The 25,429-nt window shown below is 42.7% G+C and overlaps 1 protein-coding gene across 3 annotated transcripts in view; it reads right to left on the bottom strand.

Annotated features, from left to right (window-relative positions):
- The window catches only part of LUZP1 (leucine zipper protein 1), a 101,461-nt gene extending 76,241 nt beyond the window's left edge, over nt 1-25,220 (bottom strand). For 2 of the 3 annotated variants that reach the window (XM_056557019.1, XM_056557020.1), the window contains exon 1: nt 24,338-24,856. The gene's annotated coding sequence lies outside the window, so the exon portion shown is untranslated. Of the gene's footprint in view, nt 1-24,337; nt 24,857-25,132 lie in introns of those variants that run through there. The other variant, XM_056557023.1, reaches the window with a different exon arrangement.
- Between the last annotated feature and the right edge of the window lie 209 nt (nt 25,221-25,429).

Below are 25,429 nucleotides of genomic sequence, written 5' to 3' on the forward strand. Positions count from 1 at the left end.
TGAAAGAAGTGATCTGATTGGTTGCTATGGGCAACTCAGTAACTTTTCCTCTGGATAGGTTTTGCTAAATCTCCCTCTATGTTTTTCCCTTAGCAGTGGTTGCTGGTTTATTTCTTTGGAAAAAAAAAAAGGTCACAAGTTTGTCGCAAAGCCCTCAATTTGTCACAACTTTAAAGACACACAATGATAAATGTCTATAAGTCCTGTAAGTTTTGATATGGGGCGTCCATGGATCAGATGTGTTTCCCCCCCCCCCCCCCCCGAGGAACTAATCATATATGACCCCCAGGCACTGCTATATTTTTCTAACACCCTTCCCCCACCCCCCCTCTCCTCCAGGCCGCGGCACTTTAAAATGAATGACTTGTGGGCCGCGGCGCTGGAAATGATTAAAGGAAAACTGTCAGATATTTTCTCCTGCACTATCCACAGGTACTGGTGGATAGTGCGAGAGACGCGGATTCCAATGAGCCCTACCTTGCCTGGATCCGACCGGCCGTTCGCCCGCAATTGTAGTTTTATTCTATGTGTATATCTTGCTGTAACTGGCACGGGAGGGGCTTCTGCAGCTAACTGACACTGACATTAGCGCCGCTTATGAATATTCATCCCCCCCCCTCCCTCCAGCTCTCCCTCTCTTCGCCATTCCTAACTGGAGGGAGGGGGGGGGGGAATGAATATTCATAAGCGGCGCTGATGTCAGTGCCAGTTAGCTGCAGAAATTATTATATATATACACACACATATACACACGCTGCGGGGGGGTATATGATAGCGCTGTGCAGGGGGGGGGGGCATGCATACATACATATACACACGCGCTGCTGGGGGCATATATACAATTTGCCGTGCGACAAATTTTTTACATTAGTAAATCAGGGAGAAAAATACACAGAGTAAATCAAGAAAAACTCAGAGATAAACCCAACACTCTTAGTAAATAAGGGCTATTGAGTGTAAATAAACAGCAGTCTTTGTTTCAGCTACCCTATTCAAATATTTGAATACTGCTTAGAGTAACTATTTCCTTGCTGTCCTGTTTTGGTCATGTCTGCTCACATAGTACCTTGCAAAAAAAAAAATACAAAAAAAAAAAAAAAAAAACCTTCTTCCCCCACATAACATAATAGTTTACTGTGTAAATAGTCAGTTCAGCAAAGTGACAGCTGATTAGTATACTTTCACCAGCACTAGGTCATGGCATAGCCAAGAGGAGTAGGTGGTTTGTTGTGCTGTGGCTGGGGGGGGGGGGGGGTAAGAGAAGTGAGGAAGGAAGTAACCGTGTGTACTCCCTGTCAAACAGCTCAGCTCTGGTTCTGCCCCCTGAAATGTAGCTCTCGAGGTCTATTTTTTATTTTTTTTAAATAGGTTTAAAAATAAAAAATAAAAAAAGTCAATAACTTTTGTAATGGTTTAGGTTTTCAAACCACGTTGCTCTGAAATAAGTTAAACACCTATGCTAAATAGATACAAAAATAATATCACTGCACAGCCATCATATACCACATACAGTTTTAAACTATGCAGGAGGGACCCTGCACAGATTCAGAGGTCAGGCAGATGAATTATTGACTTAGACGCACTTCAGCCTGAGTGATATTTACAGAGTCATAAATACCTCAGGAATAAAATAAGACCGTTTGCATTTCAGAGGGATGGGATGATGTGCCTAATAGGACCATGGCATACAGAATATGACTAAAGACATTTCCATCAAACATTCCAACTACAGCCTGCCACTGATTAAGTGATTAGTTTTAACAATACAAAATTAGATAAACAATAAAAGATTATATGTACAATACTAAAAATAGAAATCGGCATCAGTGGTCAAACCCTTCAGTATTTTGGTTAGTAGCCATGCAAAAATATTTCCCACAATTTCCAAGAATGTTATGTCATGGTAATAATCACTACTTAGTTTTTTCCATTTACCGTATTTTTCGCACTATAGGACACACCCGCGTATAATACGCACCCAATTTATAGGTGCAAAATCTAAAAAAATTAAGATTTTGAATCCAATAGTGGTCTTCAACCTGCGGACCTCCAGATGTTGCAAAACTACAACTCCCAGCATGCCCGGACAGCCTGCATGCTAGGAGTTGTAGTTTTGCAACATCTCGAGGTCCGCAGATTGAAGACCACTGCATAGGAGGTAATACTCACGTGTCCCCGCCGCTCCGGACCCGTCACCGCTGCCCTGGATGTCGCTCGATCGCTGTCGCCGTGTCCCCGTCGCTCCGGAACGTCTCTGCTGCCGGCCGGGTATCCTCGCTCTCCGTCGCCGCCATCACGTCGTTACGCACGCCGACGCACGTACGCAACGACGTGATGACGAGAAAGGAGAGCACCGGCCATACAGGGGATCCCTGAACGGAGAAGACACCGAGGAGGCAGGTAAGGTCCCTCCCGGTGTCCTGTAAGCACTAACCCGGCTATTCAGTCGGGCTGTTCAGGACCTCCGCGGTTATTATACGGCGAAAAATACTGTAAGTTATGCTCCCTACGCAGCACCTTTTCTGCCTTCATGTGAAGGATTAGCTAATCACTTTGTCTAAGGAGGGTCCCTGCAATGGCCAGTGACTGGCTGAGCAGGGGGTTTCCTGCATGTCAAGACCAAAAAAGGAAGTGCTGCTTAGCCAAGACTTTGTGCCATCAAAACAGAAGCAGCAGAAAAGGATTGATCATTTTTTCATTTTTATGCCAACCTGTGCCCATAAACAAGAATTTTGTCAGATGGGATGACCTCTAAACTCTGATATATATAGCGCCTACAGATTCCGTAGCGCTTACAATTACGGGGTACAATCAAAGACAAGTATCAGACATAATATTACACAATAACTATTCAAACAAGAGGTGTGGGGATATGTTGAGGATATGTTGAGGCCAATTAGAGAATGTTATAGGCCTGTCTGAAGAGAGGTTTTTTTAGGCCACGTTTGAAACTATGGATGTTGTTGTTGAGTCTGAGGGATAGCATTCCAGAGAACTGGTGCAGCACGAGTGAAGTCTTGGAGACGGGAATGAGAAGTTCGGATTATAGAAGATGTTTGTGTGAGATCATTAGCAGATCGGAGAGAACATGTAGGATGGTCGACCACGTTTTTGCCTGCGGTCGGGAAACTGCATACGGCTGAAAAAGCAGCCGACCGGAGGCTGCGGTTCACTCCGGTCGGCTCTTAGACATGCATTAAATACGGTTCCCGAATACGGCTGAGTGCGGGTGCCGCGATTAAGCCACGCCCCCTCCTCTCAGCTGTATACGGGAACTGTAAATACAAACCGTAGTGTGAACGCCGCCTTAGGTACAGTATCAGTTGATTGAGAAAAAACAAGAAGTTCTGTTTTAGAAAGATTTAGTTTCAGATATAAAGAGGACATGATGTCTGAGATGGCAGAGGGACAGTCACTGGTATTCTGTAGGAGTGCAGGCGTGATGTTGGAGATACATCAAAAGCCACCAGAAGTTAAAAAAAATAAAAAATAAAAAAGTTAGTCACCACTAACACTGGATCCACACAGCAAATTTCTATTATGGTTTTATGCAACTTCCATTTAGATAAGCGAGACTGTTGCAGATATTTCATGCAGAAATGTGCCACTTGTGAATCGCATATACATCTGCCGTATTATGCTCAATTATACAAAATCTGTCTAAGTCGACACATCCCAGCGATTCCATAGTCATTTCTCCATACAGAGTCCTTGTTTCCCCATAATTTTCCAGTTAGAGTCCCCATTACCGCATATAAGACAGATGCATATATTTCAACCTTTATTGTCTTCCATGGGGAACTATGACTCCGTAATAGGAAGTGTGCTTGGCAGTGAAACCAATTATCTCATATACCTACCATAAATATCAATCCCCACTTTTGCCTTAATTTCACAATGTTACTATGCATGACGACTATTGATATATTAGGAATGAGTATGCATTTTGTGTTAAAGATAGGAAACCACATCAATTTTATTAAAGGTAATTGTGGAATTCAATGGTAGGGTCACATGTGCCGTATTCTGCAGCATATTTTTTTGCAGAAGATTTTGCTACCAATGGGTAGGAAACAACGTGGCAGCAAATAACGCAGCAAAACATGGCAAGTGTGACCTTACCCTTAAATGATAAATCCCAGAACTGCCCCTGCATGGAATCTACAATGGAGCCATCAATTGGATGCCTGCAAAATGTCTTCCAGATATCCATAGAATGTACGTACGTACGTACATACATACATACATAGTCATGGCCGTAAAATGTTGGCACCCCTGAAATTTTTCTAGAAAAGGATTGCAGTAACATGTTTTTTCCCTCTGTGTATTGGAACTAAACCAAAAAAAAGAAGAAAAAAAAAAAAGAAATAGGACATATTACACCGAATAAAGGAGAGAAGGAGAGAGAAGTTCACTTAGTCTTTGCACTGTGTGCCACACTAAGCATGGACACCAGAAAGAGAAGAGAACTGTCTGAGGATTTGAGAACCAAAATTTGGGAAAAATATCAACAATCTCAAGGTTACAAGTCCATCTCCAGAGATCTAGATTTGCCTTTGTCCACAGTGCGTAACATTATCAAGAAGTTTGCAACCAAACCATGGCACTGTAGCTAATCTCCCTGGGCATGGACGGAAGAGAAAAATTGATGAAAGGTGTCAATGCAGACTAGACCAGATGGTGGATAAGCAGCCCCAAACAAGTTACAAAGATATTCAAGCTGTCCTGCAGGCTCAGGGAGCATCAGTGTCAGCGCAAACTGTCATCATTTAAATGAAATGCTATGGCAGGAGACCCAGGAGGACCCCACTGTTGACACAGAGATCTAAAAAGCAAAACTACATTTTGCCAAAATTAACTTGAGTAAATTAAAATCCTTCTGGGAAAGCATCTTGTGGACAAATGAGACCAAGATAGAGCTTTTGGTAAAGCACATCATTCTACTGTTTACCCAAAATGGAATGAGGCCTACAAAGAAAAGAACACAGTACCTACAGTGAAATATGGTGGAGGTTCAATGATGTTTTGGGGTTGTTTTGCTGCCTCTGGCACTGGGTGCCTTGAATGTGTGCAAGGCATCATGAAATCTTAGGATTACCAATGGATTTTGGGTCGCACTGTACAGCCCAGTGTCAGAAAGCTGGGCTTGCATCCAAGATCTTGGGTCTTCCAGCAGGACAATGACCTCAAACTATTGTCAAAAAGCACCCAGAAATGGATGGCAACAAAGCACTGGAGAGTTCTGAAGTGGCCAGCAATGAGTCCAGATCTAAATCCCATTGAACACCTGTGGAGAAATCTTAAAATTGCTGTTGGGAAAAGGTGCCCTTCCAATAAGAGAGACCTGGAGCAGTTTGCAAAGGAAGAGTGATCCAACATTCCGGCTGAGAGGTGTAAGAAGCTTATTGTTGGTTATGGGAAGTGACTGATTTCAGTTATTTTCTCCAAAGGGTGTGCAACCAAATATTAAAGGGGTACTCCGGTGAAAACCTTTTTTCTTTTAAATCAACTGGTGGCAGAAAGTTAAACATATTTGTAAATTACTTCTATTAAAAAAAAATCTTAATCCTTCCAGTACTTATTAGCTGCTGAATGCTACAGAGGAAATTCCTTTCTTTTTGGAACACTGATGACATCACGAGCACAGTGCTCTCTGCTGACATCTCTGTCCATTTTAGCAACCGTGCATAGCAGATGTATGCTAAGGGCAGCATGGTGGCTCAGTGGTTAGCACTGCTGCCTTGCAGTTCAAATCCCACTAAGGACAACAATAAATAAAGACTTCTTATTATAATAACGTCAGCAGAGAGCACTATGCTCGTGATGTCATCAAAGAGCATTCCAAAAAGAAAATAATTTCCTCTGTAGTATTCAGGAGCTAATAAGTACAGGAATGATTAAGATTTTTTAATAGACGTAATGTAAAAATCTGTTTAACTTTCCGGAGCCAGTTGATTTAAAAGAAAAAAGGCTTTCACCTGAGTACCCCTTTAAGTTAAGGGTGCCAATAATTTTGTCCAGCCCATTTTTGGAGTTTGGTGTGACATTATGTCCAATTTGCTTTTTTCCCCTTCCCTTTTTTTGTTTAGTTCCAATACACACAAAGGAAATAAACGTGTGTAGCAAAACATGTGTTACTGCAATCCCTTTCTGTGAGAAATACTTCATTTTCTTGAAAATTTTCAGGGGTGCCAACATTTACGGCCATGAGAGAGAATGTGTGTGTGTATATAATATATTTTTTAAATGCGTTATAACATAAGTTTTAGAACGTAATTAGAAGTCAATGATAGCACAAGACAATGTATTTGGATATTTTAGTCCACATGAAACACTGCAAGACATTCTTTGTAAGACACCTTAAAACAGAACTCTTAAAAAAGGACTTGCTTTCAACTTCCAATAATTAAGACATTCCTTTGAGTCAACTGAAGAAACAAACAGTACCTGCCTGGGGGGAAATTTCACTGTTTTATGAACCACAAGAATCTCATGGTTTTTCTGTAACTGTGTATCGCTTAAAATGCCACCAGACAATCCTCACCTTCGCAGGTATTTTTAAAAGGAATCTGTCAGCTACAATTCACGTTCCAAACGGCTGACACTTAGTTGTTAGGTCAATTAGACAAATGGTATCTTTTCTAAATTTGTCTGTGCTTCCATGGCGTAGAAAAAAGGTTTTTATTCTCTGATGCAAGGAGTCAAAGAGGAGTTTTCAAGCCCCTTAAAGGGGTACTTCAATCTTTAAAAACTTATCTCCTATCCAAAAGAATGCATGGTCCGCTGTATCTCCAGAGTGCACTTCTGCCCCACCCTTGAACATGCACTGGTGCTGAATAGAAGTGATGGCCTGCTCAGCCAATCACCGGCCAAGACAGGACCCCCACCTCAGCCGGTGACTGGCTAAACAGGCCGTCACTTCTGCACAGTAAGAGCACATCTCCGAGGGTGGGTCCTGGGCCCACTAAGCATTCATAAAGTGAGTGCCAAACCTGATCGGTTATGTTCCCACTGCGGAATTCCAGGAGTGTGAATGGGTTTCTGCGAGACCCGTTCACACTGAGGAATTTCAGCGGCAGACAATTCCGCCGCTGAAATTGTTCCGCACAGAGAATGAACAGGTTCATTCTTCGTGCCGAATTCCGGGAGCACTGCATAGCCGTCAATGATGATGTCGCAGTGCCGTGCTGTTCTACCGCCGCCACCAGGTTGAATCTCTGTCACCCTGAGGACTTTCTAAATGCAACATGCCCCCCCACCCCAAAACCATTTCAGCAAAATTCTATTTCAAAACGCCAAAATTTTGCTTAGTCTCTTCTGAGCACTGTAGTGTGCCAGCAGAGCACTTAATGTCCATATATGGGGCGTTTTCTTAATCAGAAGAAACTGGGCTTCAAATTTTGGGATCCATTTTATCCTATTATCCCTTGTGAAAAAGAAAACTTTGGAGTAACACCATCATTTTAGTGTTAATCTAATTTTCCATTTTCACGTCCAACTTCAACGCAAAGTTGTCAAACACCTGTGAGGTGTTAAGGCTCACTATACCCCTTGTTACGTTCCTTGAGGGGTGTAGTTTCCAAAATAGTATACCATGTGGGGATTTTTTTTGCTGTTCTGGCGCCATGGGGGCTTCCTAAATACAACATGGCTCCCAAAAACCACGACAGTAAAATTAGTTTTCAAAAATCCTACAGTTGTTCTTTCCCTCTTGAGCCATATTGTGAGCCCACAGAGCACTTTATGTCAACATATGAGGTATTTATGTATTCGAGAGAAATTGGGCAACAAATTTTTCTCCTTTTACCACTTTTAAAAATGTAAAAAAAAAAAAAAAAAAAAAAAAAAAATGGGGCTACAAGAACATGTTAGTGTATATAAACGCAGATTTTGCTTTTTCTCCTCTACTTTGCTACAATTCTTGTGAAACACCTAAAGGGTTTACACTTTCTGAATGTAATTTTGAAAACTTTGAGGGATGGAGTTTCTATAATGGGGTCATTTATGGGGCATTTCTCACAGAAAGGCCCCTCAATTCCAGTTCAAACTTAACTGGTACCTGAAAAATTCAGATTTTGAAATTTTCATGAAAATTTTTAAAATTGCTGCTATACTTTGAAGCCCTCTGATGTCTTCCAAAAGTAAAAATAAAGTGGACATATTATATTTGTGAATCAATATAAATGTTTTTTGGAATGTCCATGTTCCTTACAAGCAGAGAGTTTCAAAGTTCGAAAAATACAAAATGTTCAAAATCTTCATGAAATTGTGTGATTTTTCACCAAGAAAGGAAGCAAGTAACGACGAAAATTTACCACTATGTTAAAGTAGAATGTCACGAAAAAACACTCGGAAAAAACATCCCAGAGTTATTAAATGTATAAAGTGACAGTGGTCATAATTGCAAAAAAGGGCTAATCGGCCGCTGGGACCCATGTGTAATGCTGGACATCACAGATCGTGGTGATGCCCGGCATTAACCCTTTAGATGCCGCAATCAAGGTTGTTTGCGGCATCTAAAGTGAAAGTAAATTAGTCCCGGCAGCTCAGCGGAGCAGATCGTGACTGCCGGGGTAAAACCGGTGTCCTGATCAGATGAGAGTACGGTGGAAGGGCCCTTGCCTGCCTCCTTGCCACCCGATCAATGATCTGATGCTCCAGCCAGCCATGTAAACAACGTAAACAAACAAAAAACATACATAAGCATAAACATTTATTTTATAAAAACGAAAACAAAAACGTTATTAAACCAGTCAATGGCATATACAGAAAGAAAAATTCCAAAGGCTAAAATTGCATATTTTTGGTCACTTTGTATGCCACAAAAAAAATATAAAAAATAAAATAAAAAATAAAAACCCAATAAATAAATAAGTATAAAAAGCGATCGAAAAGTCCCTTGTAAACAAAAATGGTTCAAATAAGAACTAGAGATCATGCTGCAAAAAAAAAAAAAAAATGAACCATCACACATCCCCGTATACAAAAAAATAAAAAGTTATAGGGGTCAGAAGAGGGCAATTTGAACATACAAATTTTTCATACAAAAAGTTATAATTTAAACAAAAGTAAAACAAAATCAAACCAATATAAAATCAGGTATCATTTTAATCGTATGGACCTACAGAATAAATATAAGGGGTGAGATTTATCAAAACTGGTCCAGAGGAAATGTTGCTGAGGTGCTCAAAGCAATCAGATTGCTTCGACAGGGCCTTTTCAGGGCCTCTGAAAAATGAAAGAGGAGATCTGATTGGTTGCTATGGGTAACTCAGCAACTTTTCCTCTGGACAGGTTTTGATAAATCTCCCCCAAGGTGTAATTTTTACAGAAAAGTGCACTGTGTAGAAACGGAAGCCGGCAAAACTTAAAGTGGTGTTTTCTTTTTAATTTTGTCCCACAAATACCGTAACATATTTTTTGGGGTTTCACCGTAGATTTTTTTGTGAAATAATTGTCACTACAAAAGTAAAATTGGTATAGCAAAAAACAAGTTCTCATATAGGTCTTCAAGTGGAAAACTGAAAGAGTTATGATTTTTAGAAGGCGAGGAGGGAAAAAAAACGAAAGTGCAAAAAGTCCTTAAGTGGTTAACGTGAATTACAGCTGACTGATTCCCTTTAAAGAACACATTCCTTTGCACATAGTATCAATTATTACCCCTTAGCAGAAGGCCTGCACAAACTTTCTTTTCAAAAAATAGTGCTCTGGTTACAATACTATTTTTACATTTTCCATTTGGGATTCTATTGTTTTTTAATGGCCGATACATTCTGCTGACAAACACACTGGAGCCCCATTGGCAATATACTGTCCACATAAGCTAATGGGAGGCACCAAGAATTGACACACAATGGTTCCATTAAAAGGGGTGCACCGATGGAAAACACATTTTTACAAATCAACCAGAAAGTTAAACAGATTTGTAAATTACTTCTATTAAAAAATCTTAATCCTTCCAATACTTATTAGCTACTGTATACTACAGAGGAAGTTGTGTAGTTTTCAGTCTGACCACAGTGCTCTCTGCTGCCAACTCTGTCTGTGTCAGTATCTGTCCAGAGATGAAGCAAATCCCCATAGCAAATCTCTTACTCTGGACAGTTCCTGACATGGACAGAGGTGTCAGCAGAGAGCAATTTGGTCAGACTGGAAATAACTAACTACATAACTTCCTCTGTAGTATACAGCATATATATACATGTAAGTACTGGAAGACTTCAGATTTTTTAACAGAAGTACCGTATATACTCGAGTATAAGCCGACCCGAGTATAAGCCGAGACCCCTAATTTCAACCCAAAATCCCAGGAAAAGTTATTGACTCGAGTATAAGCCTAGGGTGGGAAATACCTCATCCCCCCCTGTCATCATCCAGACCCGTCATTAACATCCTCATCATCCCCTTGTCATCATCCCACACATCCCCCCTTCATCATCCCCTTGTCATCATCCCACACATCCCCTTATCATCCCACACATCCCCCCTTCATCATCCCCTTGTCATCATCCCACACATCCCCTTATCATCCCACACATCCCCCCTTCATCATCCCACACATCCCCCCTTCATCATCCCCTTGTCATCATCCCACACATCCCCTTATCCCACACATCCCCCCTTCATCATCCCCTTGTCATCATCCCACACATCCCCTTATCATCCCACACATCCCCCCTTCATCATCCCCTTGTAATCATCCCACCCCCCCCCCCCCTTCATCATCCTCTTCTCATCATTCGCCCTCAGTGGTCTTCAACCTGCGGACCTCCAGAGGTTTCAAAACTACAACTCCCAGCAAGCCCGGGCAGCCATCGGCTGTCCGGGCTTGCTGGGAGTTGTAGTTTTGAAACCTCCGGAGGTCCGCAGGTTGAAGACCACTGCGGCCTTCAACATGCGGACCTCCAGAGGTTTCAAAACTACAACTCCCAGCAAGCCCGGGCAGCCATCGGCTGTCCGGGCTTGCTGGGAGTTGTAGTTTTGAAACCTCCGGAGGTCCGCAGGTTGAAGACCACTGCGGCCTTCAACATCATCCAGCCCCCTCTCACCCCCTTTAGTTCTGAGTACTCACCTCCGCTCGGCGCTGGTCCGGTCCTGCAGGGCTGTCCGGTAAGGAGGTGGTCCGGTGAGGAGGTGGTCCGGGCTGCTATCTTCACCGGGGGCGCCTCTTCTCCGCGCTTCCGGCCCGGAATAGAGCCGTTGCCTTGACAACGACGTATCTGCGTCGTTGTCAAGGCAACGTGACTATTCTGAGGCCGGACCCGAAGCGCTTAGAAGAGGCCTCCCCGGTGAAGATAGCAGCCCGGACCACCTCCTCACCGGACCACCTCCTTACCGGACAGCCCTGCAGGACCGGACCAGCGCCGAGCGGAGGTGAGTACTCAGAACTAAAGGGGGTGAGAGGGGGCTGGATGATGTTGAAGGCCGCAGTGGTCTTCAACCTGCGGACCTCCGGAGGTTTCAAAACTACAACTCCCAGCAAGCCCGGACAGCCGATGGCTGCCCTGGCTTGCTGGGAGTTGTAGTTTTGAAACCTCTGGAAGTCCGCAGGTTGAAGACCACTGCGGGTGGGGGAGTTCACTCGAGTATAAGCCGAGGGGGGTGTTTTCAGCACGAAAAATCGTGCTGAAAAACTCGGCTTATACTCGAGTATATACGGTAATTTACAAATCTGTATAGCTTTCTGGCACCAGCTGATCTGAAAAAAAAAAAAATGTTTTCCACTGGAGCACCCCTTTAAGAACAGTATCTAAAATTACATAGAGTCTAATGGAAGAAAGTTTGAACTGGGTAACCACAGACATCTGCTCTTACAGTCTTCCTGTCATCTAGCTTTCACTATCTCCTTTGTAAAATGGATAGCCTTTCCTCAGTCTGAGCCCCCAACATTACACCAGCAGGGCCCAACTTCAGGCACCCTTGTCAATTAGCTGTTTGAACGGCTTTATCACAGTGGTCCCTTTAATGTTTAGCAGCGACTCGTACCTATATTACACTTTTAGTAATGGCAGTGCAGGGTACTTCAGTGTTGTCCCATTAAAGGGGTACTCCGGTGGAAAACTTTTTTTAAATCAACTGGTGCCAGAAAGTTAAACAGATTTGTAAATTAATTCTATTAAAAAAAATCTTAATCCTTCCAGTACTTATTAGCTGCTGAGGAAATTCTTTTCTTTTTGGAACACAGTGCTCTTTGCTGACATCTCTGTCCATTTTAAGACCTGTCCAGAGTAGGAGAAAATCCCCATAGCAAACATATGCTGCTCTGGACAGTTCCTAAAATGGACAGAGATGTCAGCAGAGAGCACTGTGGTCGTGATTCGGCAGAGAGCACTGTGTTCCAAAAAGAATATAATTTCTTCTGTAGTATTCAGCAGCTAATAACTACTGGAAGGATTAAGTTTTTTTAATAGAAGTAATTTATAAATCTTTTTTACTTTCTGGCACCAGTGGATAAAAAAATAATAATAAATAAATAAAAGTTTTCCACTGGAGTACCCCTTTAAAGTAACAAAGCAAGGCTGCAGTACCTCACACCACTAAAATAACAGACAAGCAGAAATGAATGCTAAAGCGGCTGGGGTACTTGCATGAGTACTTCAGCCCCTTTAAATAGCTTATAGACAGGGGTACCAAGAGAAGAAACAGCGGTCTGGAACACTATGCAATTATATCATTATTTCTTCATCATAAAACAAATACAGGGATGTCACAACCCCCTCCCACACAAATTGAACTAGAATTTTAGCATGTTTTACTTCGAAAATCATTTCTGAACCCAATACATTATAACAGACATGATGCTTTTGCCCAAATTATTTTTTCTTCTTGTAAAAGAAACCATCATAAAATGCAGTGTGGGCTTTCAGATGTAGCCACAAATGACACCTTGTGAACTCAAGCGCCAACTTCATAATTAATGCAATAGGCAGAATCTAAAGGATTACAGCAGGGAAGAGGTAAAGCAGCAGAGAGAGAGAAAGAAAAAAAAAACCATCTGCTCAGCAACAAACATATCACTGCAGTAAGCAATGCAGATATTACTTGAAAACAGAACAAAATCTGCACGATGGCTGGTGCTTAAAGGGGCTTTGACACAGTATTTTTAAGTATTCTCAAGTAGAACAGATGAACAGTCAGATATTACAGTAGAGAGCCCATTTAAAATTAACATCTAAAATAAAATTGGAGCAGAACAGCACTAATAGTTCTAAACAATTTGCCACATAGAAATAAGACCGCACATTGTATATCAAACAAATGTGTATTGTCTGACACACACGTATATTCTATCACAAAAGAGTCAATGATGTCATCACAGCTAAGGTTCCAACTGGGGCATATGTGTGGACTACCGTACATACCCCATTCTAATATCTACATCTCTACTTTTTTCCAACAAGTCCCCTGATGAAGCAGGTACAACAGCCTGCAGAAAGGAGTTGACAGTCAAGAGGGCCTATGCTTGACCGTGCATACATAAGTTAGCATCCCCTTTCAATAGTTTGCCGAAGCATACGTGCCATAAGAAACACAATCTTGCCTTGGCTCTTCAGACACTGCTTGAGATGTTCCAATTGACCTCAGTGGATTGGGAAGGTCATCAGTAGAGCAGGGTTAGTAAACACAGGTACCAGGGTGGACCAGGAGGTGTGAGTATGCAGTTATAATAAATCAGAGTTTAAGACAAACCAATCAGGTATAAGCCCATTAAGAGTAGGTTTGTCTTTCCTACAGAGAATCAATTGATGACAGGGTGTCATCCAAAGAAACTATGACTAGGTATGTATTAAGGACCACTTCTGATGCTGGATCTGCAAGCATACATGCTTTACTATGTTTTACTAAAGTGTCATATGTATATGTTTTTAGTAATCTATAAATACATAGCTGTGAACCGAACACTTTCTGTTCCCAAAAGATCAGCTAGTACTGTAGTCAGCTATTAATATTCCAGGATGTTTTTTTTTATTATTCATGAAAAGGACTTTGTCCACTTGACAATGCTGAGCAAGGTCTTTATTACACTGCATGTATCTGAGAGACTCGGGGGACTATGAGCATGTTACTTAAAATCACCAGGTTTTCCTGTTGGTTGTCAGCAGATAACAGTGACATATAGGATGCTAAAGGTGGCCATACACCAATACATGAGATATCAGTTCGCAGACACAGCTTTGCTCATTTTAGTCATATTGGCCCTTACAAGCCTTTAAGCTGACCCCAGGCCAAGTATGAACAACATTTAATTGAGAAACATTTTATGGTACAAAATTTTACCAGCCGACAGAAATATATATACAGTGACCCCGACATATGATCATTTCAAGATACGATGGCCTCTCAGAGGCCATCGCATGTTGAAGGCAGCATCAACATACGATGCTTTTGTACGTCGGGGCCAATGCATAAACGGCTATCCTGCTTCAGCTGCCACCGGATAGCCGTTTACAGTGCGCTGTGTGCCCCGACGATCACTTACATGTCCTCGGGGCTCCGGCGCATCCTCTTCAGGGTCCCCTGCTACGCCAGCGCTCTCCTTCAACGTAATCACGTCGTCACGCACGCCGTCCCATCATCAAATAGGAGCGGCGTGTGTAGCGGCGACATCCAGGGCAGCGGTGAAGGGTTCGGAGCGGTGGGGAAACGCGAGTATTACCTCCTATGCTTAACATTGCACGGATCCCTCAACATACGATGGTTTCAACAAACAATGGTTCATTTGGAAAGGATTACCATCGTATGCTGAGGGACCACTGTACACGCAGGAAAAGAAAAGCTGTAAAACACACCCAACTTCTTTCCAGGTGAAGAGACTGATCAAAAAGGTTTATGTTCTCACATGTCAGTGTACATCCAATGTTTTCATGACAAATTCATATCATGCATATGTTCATCATTTTTCTAAGTTACCTTCATTTTGAATTCAGCACCTAAACACCTTAACAGATGTGCAGATTTTCTGGCTCCCATCGCTCTATGCAGTTTATAGTTGTTCAAAAACGGTCTCCAGTGCGATGAGATTTTATGGCACTGGATTTTGTATGACTTTGCCCAACCACGAGCTGCAAGAGGCCTTTTGGCGTCAAATTCAGGACAAATGTAATTTAGTAAAACGATATGGTGCTGCACAATGGTCACCAATAGTATGTGGCAAAACCCAACGAAAATAGAAATTTTTGACAAATATGGATGTTATATTTCATAAAACATTATGATTTCATAAAAAGTATACCGGTTGTTCCTTATAAACTAACAATCATCTACAGAACTGCAAAAGTATGTATGTTCAACTAAAAGGGGTTGCCACTTCCTACTTACCAAGATGGCTACAGATGTAAGATAACTGTTGGCTGAGTAATGTAGCAACAGATTTTTACTTTGTATAACACAGATTAGGCTGCTTTCACACTCTAAAATTCATCTGTTTTAAAGATCCGTTTGATGTTCCGTTATGAAAACCCCAAAAATCGGCCATTAAACGTCCGTTCAAAAATCCCATTATAGTCTGTGGGATTTTTACATTATCCGTTAATAAGAACGGACGTTATTCTGTGACGGAAGATAGTAATGAAAGTAATAATGCATGCACTATTTCTTCCGCTCATTCTCCCGTCACAAAATAACATCAGTTATTCATAACGGACTGTAACGGATTAAAACGGATAATGTAAAAATCCCATAGACTATAATGGGATTTTCTAACGGACGTTTAATGGCCGATTTTCAGGGTTTTCATAACGGAACATCAAACGGATCTTTAAAACGGATGAATTTTATAGTGTGAAAGCAGCCTTAGCTGCAAGTGCGACAGATCATGTAAAAATGTGTGATGTGTAGATTGCCTTTAAAATGAATGGTACCTTTTTTGATTGTTGCAAATTTTAGCATAGAACAGTGGTCTCCAACCTGCGGACCTCCAGATGTGGCAAAACTACAACTCCCAGCATGCCCGGACAGCCAACAGCTGTCCGGGCATGCTGGGAGTTGTAGTTTTGCCACATCTGGAGGGCCGCAGATTGGAGACCACTGGCATAGAATATATACAGATTTTATGCCAAAATCTGCTTGTTTCCATAGTGTGAATAGGGTCTTGTTGTTAAGCAGGTTTATAAATAAAGCAGATTGCTGCACAACTTTGCTTTTCTAGGTGGAAGGGAATTAGGGGTTTCAAGCAGACCTTTAGGAGCCCTCCAGGTGCATTTTTCATAAAATAAGATGGAGATTACTGCCCAAGGCGAAAGGTTCACTTTTAATCTTAATAATTTTGTCCACTTACAGTCAATATCTGGGACAAAATCAGGCTTTAAAAACGTTTGATGAGTAATAACCCAGAAATTGGGTTTGTGCTTTAAGAAACCAACCTTTCCTGTCATTGTGGGAACCTGTTTAACAGGATTACAAGTCTTCATGCACTTTCTTAATGTGAAAACGCATACTGCAAATTAAATGCTTAATATTGCTCCTCCCCCACCCCAAAAATACATAACTGCCTCTGTGTTACAGGAGAAAGCCTATTGCCAAATGCTACACTTATGATCATATCAGCGGCTTATACTTTCACAGTGTAATTTACTCTAATTGAATTTAAGCAAAACTCCATCTTTCTTCATACTAACATTTGCTGTCAGGACAAGTAGGGTGCCCCCATACACATTGATAGCAACAAAGTTGATAAGATAAACCAATTTCTGGCTTGTAACTATTTATGGGTTTATGCTGCCCTACTGAAAGGTAAGAACCTGGTAACTAGGACCATATTTTTACGCCATAGTTTTTTTTAATAACCCCGTTTAGGAGCTGGAACTACAGATCAAGCGCAATATTCATGAACTGCCACCCAGAACGCCCTTCCGCTGCTGAATAACAGCTTTCTATCAATACCGTACAAATGCACAAGCAATTCCTATCAGGTGCGGGGTCCAGAGCTGTAGTTCCAGCTATTAAAGCTTTTTTTTTTTTTTTTTTTACAAAAGCTATGGCAACAAAAAAAGGCAACCCCCCCCCCAGACACTTTCACACATAGGGTAGCATGATCCTGGTGACAGAATTTACTGCAGTCAAATTGTTACCTCAGGATTTACAGCACCAACATGAGTCAGAGTTGGTACATCCTGTTGCCCTCAAAAGACTTTTCCATCCACCTTTTTTGACCATTATTGTTTAGCTTTTCATGATTTTAGGTTACTACAATGTAGTCTATAGATAAAAAGCCACGCAAAAGGACCTTTAACAAAAAAACATAGCGAAAGTAATCTAACCAATGAAGCAAATAAGCTCCATAGCAATTGCATCCCCTGAGTCAGTGATGGTTACACCCAAGAACATACACATTTTTTCATTGAAACACAGGGTGTGTATACAAAGGTGAAATACCTAACTATGTCAGTCGTGTGCACGCGTGCGAGTGAGGGAATCGGTGTACGTAAAATATAAAGTTATTAATTCACTATAGCTATATGAAGAGGATTCAAAATCTGCATTCATTTAAAAATTACAAGATTTTAAACACTTGATGTAGACACCCAAAGCACCAGCCATGGCAGAGCCAGCTTTAAAGAAGAACTCCGGTAAAAGTAAACATATCCCTTAACCACAGCGCCAAGTCCCGTCCCAGTGTTCAGTGTCCTAGTGCTTGGACCCCCCGCAATCAGCTGCTTATCCCCTATTCTTTGGATAGCGGATAAGTTAATTTTTTGCCGGATTTCTCCTTTAAATGGTAACTTGCAAACACAGTAATGCAGTCTATTTCCTTACCAGGCACAGGTGTCTTAAAGGGGGACTTCGGCCCTAATACATCTTATCCCCTATCCAAAGATGTCTGATTGCGGGGGGGTCCTACCACTGGGGATTGCCACAATCTGTCATTGGGCACCCACCTTTTTGAGCTCTCTGCAGCGCTGGAGGCTCTGAGTGTGTAGAGTGAAATATCAATGCAAGTCTATGGGATAGGGGATAAGATGTATTGGGGCCGGAGTACCCCTTTAAACCCGTCATTAGAAAAAAAAAAAAAACTTTTGACATGTCTTCGGGTGCGTTCACATCACTTTTTTTTGCGACACAGTTCCCGTATACATTTTCAATTTGAAAACTGCATGGAACTGTATTGAAAACCATATGCATTGACTCTCCATTGAAAACCGTATGCCAAACGATGCACCCGGTTGCGTCTTGTATGGTTTTGGACGTCTTTTTTCCCCCGTACCCAAAACCGTAGCCTTTGTTATGGGTGAAAAACCGTATTGAAAACGTATTTTTTTTTTCACATGGGCGTCAATGGGAACCGTATGTGCGTACGGTTCCATCAGGTTTGCACCATATGGTTTTTGACTTTGCAGTTTTTTTCTTGGAATTTCAATCAAACAAGTGAAACTTTATTCATAATGGAGTGAAAAGTGAATAACTTAGAAGTTAAAAAAAAAATAAAAAATAAATGTAACCAGACATTTTTCAAACCGTATACAGGTTAAAATGTGTACACATGTTTTGATACAGTTTAGTATGGTTTAAAGGAATCAGTTTTTCATCAAAAACCTGAAACAGGAACTGTATTGCAAAAACGTGTAGTGAATGCAGCCTTAGGGACATGTCAAATTTTGTATTGGCGGGAGGGGAGTGTTTAGACCTCCGCCGATCAGGAGAATGATCTGGGAGAAGTCAGCGCTGCTGCGCACTCCTTTCCCTGCCTCTCCATCCTGCTTGTGCCACATGATTGGGACACTCCCATAGACTTACATGGCGGGTTTGTCTCAATCACGTGACAAAGCTGGGAGAGAACGCACATCTCCCGGCTCCTTTTCCTGAACAGCGGAGGTTTGAACACCCGCTGATCAAAACTTCAAACGTTTCTTTTTCTATTGACAGGTGTTATTTAAGGGTGAAAACACACTTGCTGTCAGCCACATACAGAAAAACTCACACCAGTCTGCCAGCAGCCAACAGCCTGCATGTTTTGACCCTAAGGGCCAGTGTACACAAAAAAATTCCAAAAAGGAGAATCTGCTTGCAGCAGCTTTCTATTGCTGTCAATGGGATTCCGTTGCAAAGTTCAGACTATGGAAAATCTGGCTGTGGAATTGGATTCCGCCAAAAAAAAAAAAATTAACATACTCAAGTGGACTTAATTGCCATCAATGGGGACAGCACGTATCGACGACAGGGACCGCTGCCTTCGGATGTCTGACCGAAATGCTTGCATTCCGAATTTCTCAGTGTGAACCGGCCCTAATGGAAAGTTCACATTTTGCTGCAGACTAATTGTACGTCAATAAAATCTGCAGCAGAATACACACGTAAATGTACAATGCATGTCGGATAGAAGCATCAATAAAATCTAGTACTAACCCTAGGAATACTGCAGTTTAAAAGAGAATTTTGCATCAGTACTGGAAAGTCAAAAACTAGGAGTTGGTCTAAAACAGAGGTGCAAATTAATCCCTGGCTCAGAAATACAGAGGATGCAAAAGATGGATCAAAAAGTGGCTCAGTATTATGCAGCTCCAAAACACTGGCCTGTACGTAGGGGCCCTTGGAGAGGTCAAAGACTAGAGAACCAGCCTCCTGCAAGATCTCAATCTTAAAACCAATACAGTCTTTATAAAGCACAGAAATATTACTCAAGCTCCACAACACGTGCATTCACACAGTGCAGTTATTGGTATGAATAAAGCGAAATATAACTGGATGTATCAGACGGCTCATGGAAATAACATGAAAACAATTGAGTGACCCAAAATAAAGCTGACAGTTATTGCGGATCTATTTTACTTCATAAACCATTGTTCTGAGAACTTGTACATGCTTGACTGACTGGGGAATAATAAGCATTTACATAATATTGGGAGTGGTGGGAAGGTGTGAGGATGGAAGCCATCAGCTGTAAGCCTATAGTGCAGTTGCATTTGTAGTGTACAGTACTATGTACTATTGGTCAATTCGATTGAAAGCTATGCGACACAGGAAGTGGATCCCCAAGAACTGTATGAAACTAAACAATAAGAAAAACTTATATCACTGGTTTAAAGAGTACCTGTCACCAAAGGATGCATCCTAAACTAACTCACAGAATGTTTCCCAACTACTCCCAACACCCCCCTTAAAAAAAGCTCTGTAACATACCTTTGTTCTAGCTTACACGCTGTGTTTTCTGGGCAGGAAGAAGTGTGCTTTCCCCAGCAGATGCAATGTCGAAGCCTACTGGGGGACCTCTTCCGCCCTCTCCTCTCTGCTGTTCTGCACTGAGCTTTGGCGAATGCGAGCCGGATGACACACAGTTTTGTCTGTGGGGGGGCACAGCAATCGCTCTTGCCTAATTCACAGGCAGTGAGAGACAGCTGTACCTCGCTATGTTCCAAAGCACTTCCTGAGTTTGGTCTCCTGCCAGGCCAGGAGTAGACCAAACTGACAGTATTAGTTGCGGCAGGGAACAGAACAGAGCCACCTAGTGTCCGTTTCTATTCAAATGCATTTAAGACCTAAAAAAGTTGAAAATTAACAGTGATTGGCAAAGTGTCATCTAATTACATAAGCAACAATATAGTAAAAGTTTCATTTGGCGACAGGTACTCTAACTTTGGCAGACACTATTTCCTCTCAAATGATACATTGCCTAAGGTTGGGATCACAAGTAGTATTTACAGCCAAAACCAGCAGTTGGTCCAAAACACTTAAAGATGCAAATCTTTCACCAAAATACAATGTGGGAACCCAGCCTAATTTTAAAGATGATTCCTTACTTGCTCTGAAGCAATAGGATGTCCTAACAGAACAAAAGGAGTACTCCAGCAGATCAGCCCCCCCCCCCCCCCCCCCCCGATCTCCATAACAGGGCCCCGACTCAGAGAGTGCATGCAGGCAGGAGCCCCGTTCTGGAGATCCCCCATAGTGATTATAGGGGGGGTTCACTTGTAAACCCCTTTAAACCCGACAGCATTCAAGATAACCATAGCAGAATGAAACAACTGACCGATTCACTTTAGGTGAAAGCTAATAAGGTTCCCAGCTTTCTTAGACATTATGGCATCCATTAATATTTACCCATGTTGAAGAGATGGCCATATTAGCTATTCAAGATGCTAAAAGTTAGGCACCAACCGCAGGAGGGAGCTGGAATGGAAACAACCTTGGATGTAACCTAGCTTTTCTTTCGAATGGCATATTAGAATTTGACATGACAGACTAACTCAGTGATCTATACTTACATTTGACTTTTTATCTGTTTAAAAAATAGGGCAATTGTTACCAAATTCTATGTTTTGACAGTAGCCATGATTCTTTTATACCCCTATATTTGTCTTTGTATGTTCTTCCTGTGACCCTCACATCATATGATCAAGGTCCTCCAATTCAGAAGACGCTACATTTTCTCTGCACCAGCATAGGGTCCTATCATCTTCAGCCTGCGGATAACTGCTCGACATGCAATCTATGAGCAGAACGCTGACAGAATCCATCTACGCTAAACGTACCGTTCACACTGAGGAATATCCTTGAGTGATTCTGCTAGCTTTATCAGTTTAAATTTGTTCAGCAATCGATTTTCCATTCACTTCAATGTTTTTCCTGCTTCTCAGAGTAAATTCTGCTCGCTGAATTCAGTTCCGCTTGAAGAAAGAACATGTTCATTCTTCAAGCGGAATCCGCAAGCAGAATTCAATAGAAGTCAATGGTAATAAAAAAAAAAATCCGCCCAACATAGTTTTCCCACAGAATTCAAGCACAATACAGAAAAGTAGAATTAAATAGCCTCCTCCTTCATTCCTCTTTATTTCTGCGTGGCAATTCAGCTCGAATTCCGCTTGATAGACAAAATGACAGAAGGCAACAATTTCCTGACTGAAATTATTCCTAGTGAATTCCTCAGTGTGAACATAACCTTACACTTAGGGCTGGGCGGTATGGCCAAATATGTGTATCACTGTATTTTTGTAACTTATGGCGGTTCCACGGTATATAACGGTATTCTCTCCCCCAAAAATTAATTATTAGCCCAGCGCTGCACTGTCCCCATCGGGGTACTACTCACGTCACCCGCAAGTGATGCCCTTCTTGTCCTCCTGTTTATTGCGGCCGCCAGCTGACACTCTATACTGAGCAGTAGGGATCAACCGATTATCGGTATGGCCGATATTATCGGCCGATAATCATGATTTTGGGCATTATCGGTATCGGCAATTTCCTTAAATCAATGATCTGCAGCAGTGTCGAGGGGGGATAAATAGCCGATAACTTATACCGATATTCCGGTATAAGTTATCGGCTATCGGCCCTAAAAAAACGATATCGATCGATCCCTATCTGAGCAGTATCTCTATGCCCGGGCTGCAAAAGGTAAACTAACGCATGTTCCGATGTCGGCCTTACGCTGGGGACGGGAACGTCGGACAGCCGTCAGCAGCGATGTTCCGCCTCGGCCTCTGATAGGCTGAGCCGACTGTCATGTAAGAAGACAGTGGGCTCAGCCTATCACTGGCAGGGGCGGAACATCGCTGCGGCCGGTGATAGGCTGACGGCTGCCGACGTTCCTTTCCCTGGGAAGCTGGTCTGGACCGACAGGGAAGGTGAGTTTATTTTTTACCTTTTGCAGCCCAGGCATAGGGATACAGTATAGAGCAGTGGTTTGCAATCTGCGGGCCTCCAGATGTTGCAAAACTACAACAGTTGTAGTTTTGCAACATTTGGAGGTTGAAGACCACTGGTATAGAGTGTCAGCGCTGGCGGCCACAACAAACAGGAGGCCCAGGAGGGCAGCGCTTGCAGGTGACATATGTGAGTAGTACCCCATGGGGACAGTGCTGGGCTGATAATTGGGGAGGGGGCAGAACAGCGCTCGTGGGTCACATATGATTAGTTCCCCGATGAGAACAGCGCACCGCTGGACTGATAATTTATTCATTCACGAGGTGGAGGGGCCAAACCGGTATAGGTTAAGATTCATATTGTGCAGCACAAAAATTTCGGTATTCGGTATGAACCGGTATACCGCCCAGCCCTACTTACACGGCTGATGTGCAGGATTAATATCCAAATGACATCTGAAAGCATCAATATTTATTTGCCTACCCTGATCCTATTTGACTATGCAGACATCTCGAGAGATGCCAGGGCGACCTTTTCCCTACAGATCGGCACAATGAATAGCCATTACTTGTAACTTGTAATTATTTTTCTGCTCCAGCTTACTGCAGGCGTGCGCTGGAAAGTCACCTTGATGCAGTTTCTGCTTAGAGGATTTTTCAACTCGTCTTTCCTTCTTTTAAAAAGGGGAAAATAAAGTTTGCTCAGCCATACACTGCTACATGTCAGAGGTCACCTGCAGGCAGGCCATACCTATGCATCCTTGGGGGTAAAGTGAATGGAAGCGGTGCAGCATGCCAACACGTTCCACATAACAGGCCGTAAGTGCAGCATAATGGATTGGCTGGAGAAGATAATGGATTGGAGCACACCTTCCTCCTTGAAGTTCTCTTCCAGGCTCCCCTACAGGCGCTGAGCACTGAATCACATAGCAGACTGATGATTCAGGCAGCGCATACAAATTTAACCTAGAACATTACTGCGGCAAATGTAACCTAACAACCAGAGCGCCAGCCTCCACATCAGCAATGAGGCTACGCTTCACATTTCCCAGTCAACCTCACTGTAAAAATAAACTATTAGGATAAATAAATAAATCAATAAGGAAGGGACTTAATAATCTCACATATGAGGTTTAGTCTTCTCGGTTGCCAAAGCCAGCATAAGGAATTCATAATGATCTTTTAATGCCTGCCAGGCCTGTGCTACAGGATTAACCCCTTCAGCTCCTCAAAGAGTCAGCTGTACACTGAACAGCGGTTAATGGTTAAATGGAGCAGCCTGGTTAGATATTGGACATGAAATGCCTCAAATTCCTCAATCCACAATGAGAAGCCCCTGCAGCCCCCCACTATAGGGTTGGGAGCACAGGCAGCTGTTCGCAGCCACCTGATCCCCCCACTGCAGATGAGGTTACTGCAGTCATTCTCCCCCTACTAACCTCTGCACATACCACAGGATCCATCACATTCCTTCACAGCAACCACAAAGGCTTCACCATTACTAATGCCTTATACTGGAGGGGGGGAAAGGGATCCCTGGTGGATCTATGGAGATCCAGTCCATGCAGGAGTTATCACAACCAGGAATCGTAGGGACAGAACTAGAACTGCAAAGCAATGGAGAAATAGCAAGGCACAGACTAGATCCCTGTGTGACAGCCTGAAAAGTAAAGTTACTCTTCAATAATGAAACTTCCATAGGGGTGATCCACATAGGATCGTGTACGGACGCCAGATCCCTTATAGATCCCCAGTTTCCTTACCTCGCCAAGGAAAGCTCAACAATCCCAAGCCAGAGAGTGTACAGTCCCCAAGAGAAGCGATTTCCTTTGCTCGGATCCTCTGTCTCCCCCTTCTCTTCCCTTCCCTGCAGTGCAGGGCTCAGACATCACATTCCAGGCAGGGGATAGTAACAATGTAAGGTGGGCTTCCCTTCCCTCAGACCAGCCTCCACACTGCTGCCGTCAGTCCTCAGCCATATAAGGAGAGGCTGGGCCGAGTTCTCGGTTGGACTCAACAAAGGCGGAGCCCTGGAGCGCCCAGGGGAAGGGATAGACCGGGGAGACTCACAGGGAGAGAGGGCGGGAGGACACTGCGGAGAACGAGCAAGAAGGCAGGGAGAGAGCTCAACGTGACTGGCGGAAAAGGAGGGCTGAGTGCTGAGGAAAAAGCGCGGGATGCGGCGTGAGGGACCTCACAGGGAGTCTGTGTCTTATCTATGGGAGCTCGGTGCGGGCTCCAGAGATGACAAGGGGAAGCCATTTAATTTTGGCGCCTGTTAGTGGTAGAAGAGGGAACTGACCAGGCCAGGGAGGTCTATGGTGACATGGGAATATGTGAGGGGAAAGGTGACCACAATGACTATTTAGTCTTAGTCTATGTCAAAAATTTGTGTCCACTTATCGGACCAAAGACTTTATGAGCAAACATTATTCGCACGAAGCTCCTTTTCATTGGTCACGAATTGCCAGTCTAAATGATAATGGCCAACATGGACTAAAATGTGTATGGCTGTGACCAGTGGTTCACTACATGACCTTGTTGAGCCACCAACCTACCTGTGTGGTGTGTATGGTCACAAAGAGTTATCCCAGAAGAAATGGAGTGTTCACACTGAGGAAATGCAGCAAATAATTTCCTCCCTGAATTTCCTCATTGGATTTGCATTGTTCACAACAGGAATCAGTGCTTAACCCCTTAAGGACCAAGCTTATTTTCACCTTAATGACCAGGCCAATTTTATTTTTGCATTTTAGTTTTTTTCCTCCTCGCCTTCGAAAATCCATAACTCTTTTATATTTCCATCTACAGACCCATATAAGGGCTTGTTTTTTGCGTGACCAATTGTACTTTGT

The sequence above is a fragment of the Hyla sarda genome, chromosome 2 (assembly GCF_029499605.1).
Source record: "Hyla sarda isolate aHylSar1 chromosome 2, aHylSar1.hap1, whole genome shotgun sequence".
Classification (NCBI taxonomy): domain Eukaryota; kingdom Metazoa; phylum Chordata; class Amphibia; order Anura; family Hylidae; genus Hyla; species Hyla sarda.